This window comes from Paramisgurnus dabryanus, chromosome 20 (genome assembly GCF_030506205.2).
Source record: "Paramisgurnus dabryanus chromosome 20, PD_genome_1.1, whole genome shotgun sequence".
In the NCBI taxonomy this organism is placed as follows: domain Eukaryota; kingdom Metazoa; phylum Chordata; class Actinopteri; order Cypriniformes; family Cobitidae; genus Paramisgurnus; species Paramisgurnus dabryanus.
Window position 1 is genome coordinate 16,447,966 of NC_133356.1, and position 8,138 is coordinate 16,456,103.

Here is an 8,138-nt window from a genome sequence, read left to right on the forward strand (position 1 = left end):
TTTTAGCAGTAATAATAATGCAGTGACTGTAATTTATTAATTTGCAATGCAAAGATGCAGCAAACCAACACAAACCTTTTTTTATAATTTGATGTATAAAAAATACTATATTGCATTTTTAGGTATTTAGGTAATTTAAACTGCTATAAAAATCTTTTTTTAATATTTTCACCTCCACACTTCGATAAAAAACTTTAAAGTGTCTTTTAAAACAAGACCAAAATTAGACTTCTAGACCAAAAAAGAGAGTTATGTTAATTTGAAGGGGTACATCACCTTTTCACCCCCCATCAAAAAGGGCTGTGCCAGGTAAAGGGTTAACTTTTTTAAGTAAGAGTAACATACAAATATATGTTGATTTGACAAAAATGCTGCCTCAGTGAGCATGATACCTCATACCATGCTTGGACACTCTAAGAAAGATGTGTTAATTTTTTTTACATTTTTTTTACATTTTTTTTAAATATCAAGATTATATTTTAACAAAATGTGTATTATCTAGGATGATTTTATATAGAAAACAGTAAATCACAAAAAATGACTTTAGCTGGATTTTCACAGACTGGGTCACATAGTATAACAAGTTACTCGATTTTCTTAGTGAAGTTGCTAGTCTTAGAAGCAGAAGTGGGTCATTAAAAACAAAAGCAATTTTGCCTCTGTCAGCTTCAGTTTAAAATACCAAATATAGACACAAAGGTCACCGATTTGAAAGATACAAGTTTTTAATGTGGCTTAATTGTGAGATGTTGAGTTTAAGTGGTATTAGAGGAGACACTTGTGGTCTGGCTGGGTGAGCTAGAGAGAGAGAAAGAGACATCATGGTGAGAAAAGTGAGCAAACTCAAAGAGGTTACAGAGGTCTGACCAGTAAACTCGACTGCACTGACCTGCGTACAGACATTCGTTTTAATGTAGCAGCACTGCTTACAGCATCAAATAAACATGGAGCTTTTTCTTTTAAACAGGGGTTAATCGAAACAGGCTTTAGTGCTGTCATTTAATTTGTTTTTTAGCAACTGCACCCATCAGATTTTAGGTAAATCTATTCGTGAGAGGATGCTTTCTTACTATAAACTAGAGCTTAGACGTCAGGGCTAGTTGTCACATATAAAATTTACATTTCTGAATTTTGGCAGATGCTTTTATCCAATTTGGCTGGCAATTTTTTGTCAGTATGTGTGTTCCCTGGGGATCAAACCCATGACCTTTGTGTTGCTAGAACAATGCACACGAACATTTAGGGCTGTATCTCAGTAACCATACTTTTATGTTAAGCCCAATCCCATACATTCTTGCGTTTTGGCAAGCTCGAGACTGAGGATCATCCATGTCATAGGTAAACATTCAATTGAATATGCCATTATACAGCCTAAGTTTGCTTACAGCACACAAACACACAAATCCTGCAGACCAACACAGATGAAAGGTGTCAGAAAGCAGTAGTTGCATGGGTGCTGGTTTTCTTCACATGCAGCAGTGTGTGCTTCTAATTGGTTGTCCTGCAGGGCAAGGAAGGGCGCTCATGTCTGGGAGACCATGTCAAAGCTCCATGGAAAATATTTGCACACACACATACACACACAATTTCAAACAGACTCCCCTGTGACTGCCTCTGTCCTTATCTTTTTCTCTTTTTCTCACATGCTCCCTGCCTGCCTGACCTCAAGATCGATGAGTGTGGCAGATGCAGGGGCTGGTCATGTGGACGGCAGGGTTGACACAAAGCTAAAAGGGCTACTTGCCTTTTCACCACACATACTCTATACAGGCACAGTGCACCAGACAGCTTAATTAACCCTGGGATACAGGAGCTGCAGGTTAGAGTCATGCCTTACTGTGTGTATGGGGGAAAGTTTGGCACACAGCTGGGGTAGGAACAACTGGTGTGGTGTAAAAGATATCTAAAGAAGTGTTATGTTATGTAGAGTATCAGATTATATGCTTGATCTGGTTGAACACTTCTGAGTTGTCCTTCTATTAATGGTGGCTGGCTTAAAAAAACAAGAATAAATGCAATGTCTGTAGGGGTTTTGACCCTGCAATGCAACAGACTCTCAAGTCTCTTCAGTTAAAGGATCAGTCCATTTTCTTAAAAAAAATCCAGATAATTTACTCACCACCATTGTAATCCAAAATGTTGATGTTTTTTTTTTGTTAAGTCAAGAAATAAATTATGTTTTTTGAGGAAAAAATTCCAGGATTTTTCTCCTTTTAATGGACTTTAATGGACCCCAACACTTAACCGTTTTAATGCAATTTCAAATTGCCGTTTCAAAGGACTCTAAACGATCTCAAACGATGTATATGGGTCTTATCTAGCGAAACGATTGTCATTTTTAAAAATATGCACTTTTAAACCACAACTTCTCGCTTTCCTCTGGTCCTGTGACGAGCCAGCGTGACCTCACGTAATACGTCATCACGTCAAGAGGTCACGGATGACGTATGCGAAACTACGCCCCAGTGTTTACAAGTGTGGAGTACGAGGACCGCTCCGACGTTATTGTATGTCGAATGATACTAATTGATGTCTTTGTGTCAGTTAATGTTTAAAAATGGTCAGCAAATGTACGCTTCATATAAGTAACACGTGACCTTTGTACGTCATTACGCAATTACGTGAGGTCACGCTGGCGCGTCACAGGACCGGAGGAAGACGAGAATTTGTGGTTTAAAAGTACATCTTTTTTATTTTTCTGGCCGTTTCACTAGATAAGACCCTTATGCCTCATTTGGGATCATTCAAAGTCCTGCATTGAAACTGTTAAGTATTGGGGTCCATTAAAGTCCATTAAAATGAGAAAAATCCTGGAATGTTTTCCTCAAAAAACATAATTTCTTCTCGACTGAACAAAGAAAGACATTAACATTTTGGATGACATGGTGGTGATTAAATTATCTTGTTTTTTTTTTTTTTAAGAAAATGGACTAATCTTTAAAAAAAATTTTTTTTATTATCATGCATAATTAGCAATCCAGTCTATTAAATCTCTTTAAAAGCAGGTTAGAATGTATTGCTATTAGTCTGAAGGGCTACTCTTTGGCCACTTGAAGAGCTGGAGAGACGGCCGCCAGTCTAAAATTCTCCAGAAAATGAGAGTTGGGTACAGCATATATCGAAAAAACACCTACTTATGTAGTCAACACTGCACTCAGGCAGCATTAAATCTATATTACAGGAAGAAAAAAATTTCTACATAGGTCTACATCAGTTGCTTCGAATGTGATGGACTCTTGCAAGCTTATTGCACTACAATATTCTACATTTTTGCCTTTATATCTCATTATTTGTTTATTTAGGCCAAGAACAAAATATACAGCACTGCTGACTGCACAGCTCTAAAAGTGAGAGAAAAAAATCACATCATAACCAACACCAATCTGCACAAATAGTGGTACATCATGAAGAGATATACAGCCCTAAATGATGTTTGGTTTGGGGTTTTACATTTCAATTTAGCCCAAGGCCTTAGAGACATTAAGACCCTAATGTACATCTTGGTCAGTGGCGTTCCCTGCAGCAGTCACTATGGTTTATTAGCACATCTCTGGCCTCTTTGTAATAGCAAACCAGTCTCTCATTACTGGTCATTAGATTCATATTACTTGTATTTGAAATAGCAATACATCTTACAACCATAACTAGTTTTAAAGGCCTCGATAATGCACTGAAAAGAAAGAAAATACTCGGAGCAAAACAGTTTGTAATTGGAACATGGTGTAGAGGCTGTTTGCTTATTGTATGGACTGCTAATGTGCTTCTCTTGTATAATAACTTGTACAATCAGTAAGGAAATTTGCAGACTGAAATAATCTTGCATTTAAGGCATATTTGGGCTCTGAGGAAAGTATAATTTCACGGGCAATGCCTTGGGGTTAGAATATGATAAGTCGACATGTAATGCAGACGATATTAAACAGCTTCTTTTAGTCTGACTTGATAATAGAACCAATGCAATAAGACTCATACTGGGAAAACGAGGGAAATTTCAGCATGCTCACTTTTCCCCACAAGCTAATAAAGAACTGCACACATGAAGAATACTAAATATGCATAGAAAGCCCCACAACTGCTACACCTAGACCGCTTTGCCTCTTACATACAACCCGTGTCATTGTTATGATGTGTTATAAGTCAGGTCATTATGCCCTTTTACATATGCATGTATAAATGCATATCTTTTGAATTGTGTAAGGCTGTGTCATGACATTTTAAAATGCATTTTCTCCATCTGGTAGGCATATTCATATTTGATGCCGATGGTTTTCTTTTGCAGTATATTACTGCTATCTGACCCAAAAGGTCAAAACTAAAGAGGTCTACACAACGTGGAGAAAGCTATCCATTAACATTCTCATTCATCCGAACAGCAGTTGCACGGCTGGCACAAAACCCCCAGGAAATATGCAATTTGAAATCTGCTATCTTTGCTAATAGGAACCGCACACATTTTCAAGCCAATCATATGAGACGTAAATGCCATGTGACAAATCATCCAGGTGCCACAGGAAAGCTGTCATCATGACACAGGCTGATGGCACCACCAAGGGAACATGGACAGTCATTCACTTTACTATGACATGAACAGCCGGATTTCAAAACACAGTTTTAAGTTGGCATGAATTAAACAGTTACTAGAAAATTAATCAGTTTTTGCTACTTACAGTATACAAATTGATTCAATGGAGTATAAATTGTGACAATAAAGCCTCTAACAACCATATTATTGTTATTAACATATGAACTAACATATGACCTACTTGATCAAAACTGTGGTTATGGTGAAAGGTATCATTGTCTCAAATTAAAATTTCAGCATTAAGTAAGTGTAAATGATACGCCTATTTGCATTTGCATTCTCTAATTGCTTACATTTAACATCCGTGAGAAAGTTTAACACTATAGGATGTATCGGCAGCTGCAGATATAAAAGTGAGAGGAAGTGAGAAAGTGAAGTGTGGCATTATGAAGATGTCAAAACAGTTTCACCGGGCCTCATCTGTCAGCACTTGATGCCCTTGGTGAAAATTACAGTCTGCCCATTTACAGTCCATATTGAGTATACATAGCACATTAAGAGACTCATTATCAATTTCTGGCCATATGGACCTAGGCTGTGGTGGGTCATTGCAAGGCCATCCCAAACAGATCTCTCTAATTACAACAATTACGACATCTTCATTACAAGGGGCATTTATGGAAAATGGTGCCATGGCCTCTCAAGATTGGTGTCATTGCATCTTGGTCTACAAGACGGCCAAAGAGATATTAACCTGCAACCCACAGTCCCCAAATATCCCTTAAATCACAAACCAAAATTCAAATTCTTACTCATCTAAAACTGTAAGTTTCATGTTAGTAAAATGCCTAAAAATATTTATTTCTCAGATTAATACTATATCTAGAGTATGCATATTTTAAGATCACCTGAATGTTTTGTATTAGATATTGTAATTTTTTTTTGTCTAAAGGGTAGCAAAATTTGCCTGTGCACCTTGCATAGGATTAGATGTACTGCTAACCTGTTAACAATTGACTTTATCATTTTGTGTTAGCAACAGAATAAAATATTGATTTTAAATGTCTTTTTTTAAACCATTTTGAGTTTATTATGATTGTTAAATTATTTTTAAGACTTTAAGAAATCAATTATTAAATTTGAGAACTTCAAAGTATTTGTGTAGCAGTATTTGAAACTATCTGTGTACCTTTTTATTTATAAAATATACTTAACTGGTCTTGTCTTTTTTGGGGGGGGGGGCTTTGCTTGTGTGCCTAAATATCGTCTTGCTGCACAAGGGCCAGGTGATAATGTTCTGGCATGTCTGCATGTGTGTGTGTGTGGGGTATAAGTGCTTTTAGCATGATAAATACAGTACAAAAAGCGTGCCAGACAGTATTGTGTGGTTTGAGTGAATCCTTTGAAATGTATCCTTTAAAAAGTATGATTGGAATGATTTGTATTGAGATTAATAAGCTTGGAAATAATTAGTTTTTTCCATTTCAGAATGTTATCAGACAGAATGTCTTATCTACAATGTGTATGATGTCATTGATATTGTCCAAATTTGGAAAAAGTGACTTTGAGATGGGACTCTGATTTACATGATGAGGAGGAATGTGGTGATGCCTCCTAACTGGTAAAGAGAAATGACTCTCACACTGCTCACATAATGACCCATGACAGGTATCACTAGGGCTGTGCAATTACTCATTTTTGATTTTCAATTTTTGTTTCAAACATTTATAAAAACAAGATAATCGAGGTAAAACAATTATTGTGCAATTAAAATTTAAATTGCATGGTGCTGGAACAATGTGCTTGTAAGTGTCAGGGTTCTGTCTTGTGTTCAGGTCTTTTATTTTGAAGTCATAGTCTCTTATTTTTATATTGTTCATTGTCATGGGCCCTGTCCCAAATTGCGCACTTCATGTGGACTTTCGGTCTCATGGCCTTAAATTGCACGTGCTCGCATAGTCTAAGAGTCCGAGGGTGTCCCATCTGTCATTTTTACTCTTAGAAGCTCTCATCAGCGGCGCTCCCTTTGAACCCTTGATGCCGTCTTCGGCGAAGCCCTGCACTGCAGAAGGCTTTGCGCACTCTACCAACCCAGAAGTCCTTGCGAAAGAGAATCAAACCAATCAGACAACGGAAGGGAGGAGTTCAAACTGATGGGCAACTTCTCTTCCTATTTCAATCGTGACGCTCGAGTCTGTCCCAAAATACAACCTAGGTCCACCCTCTTGGACTCGTGTCAAGGGTCCCTAGGGTCTGCACTACATGATGTCATCAAAGTGTGGACTCTGAGGAGGTCAACAAGTCCGGAGTGTGCCATTTGAGACAGGGCCACCGTTGTCTCTTGTTTACCTGATGTGTCCTGTTCTGATTGGTTCCTTGTCTATATATACTGAATATAGCCATGTGATAAATACTGCAATTGGGCTTTCAAGTTGCTCGCCTCTCAGTGGATTACTTTACAGAAAGGCACTTTGAAGGCATCACTGCTTTGACGTGTAGTATACCTGTATACCACTATAGTACTTCTAAAGGTTTGTGTCAGAAGTGCCTGACACCAAAAGGGAGCATTTGTAAAAAAAGGGACACCAAGCATTTAACATGTCTAAGAACAGAGATAAATGTAGTAAATACCAGTTTTCATTCAGTTTATCAGGTTTTGTAAATACAACGAGCATATTTTTATAATAAATTTTTTTATAAAAATTTTATTTGTCTGATTATTATGTATTGTGTGATTATGTGTATGAATGTATAGGCTGTTAATGGGCAAAACTTTGTTCTCTATAGGCATGGACCAGTTACCAGTTTTAAGAGTCAAGGTTTCAAAACCACTCAAATTTTCTGTTTCCAAGTTATGAGCTGTGTTTACACAAAATTAATTAAATCATTAAGGCATGTCGTTTATTTGATGTTTTCATTGATATATATATCAAAAATACATTTTTTTAAAGAATATTATAATTTAAAGGCTTTATTTTTTACCTGGCATATATGTTGTATATTGCTTAAATATATAAAAGTACAGCCAGCCAGTATAGTACAATCACTGAAATTCTGTCAACGTTACCCCAAAGGCCACCCAACGTTGCACTATTACAACATTACCATAAAAACGTACTAAAATGTCAATGTTAAATCCTATTTATTTCCGCACTAGCGGCTCCTACAACAACATATACTTTTTTTAAAAGTTTTATTCTATATTTGGGTCATTCAGGGTTATTTTAAAAATACTTACAATCATTAAAACAATCAAACATATTAATTAAACATATATGAACATACACCAAAATTGTATTCCGTTTACAGTTAAAAATATATTCCTGACCAGCTAAAACTTAATAATTACAGACATTATAAAGGAGAAAGGGAATATTATAATGTTTACCTCTAGTGGTAAGCAAACGCCCCAGTAGTCATGCTTTTACACAGCTGTCCGTGTTTGCTTTGAATGATATCGGCTCTATCCAATGGCTTAACAAGTGCTACGCTTTGTCCCGCCTTCTTTTGAATTTGATTGGCAGTTAAACATGAATGACGGCACATCTCTGTTTAACGATTGGCTGTGATTGATTTGGACGCGATTTCGCGGGAGTGTCCATACCTTTCAGGAAGT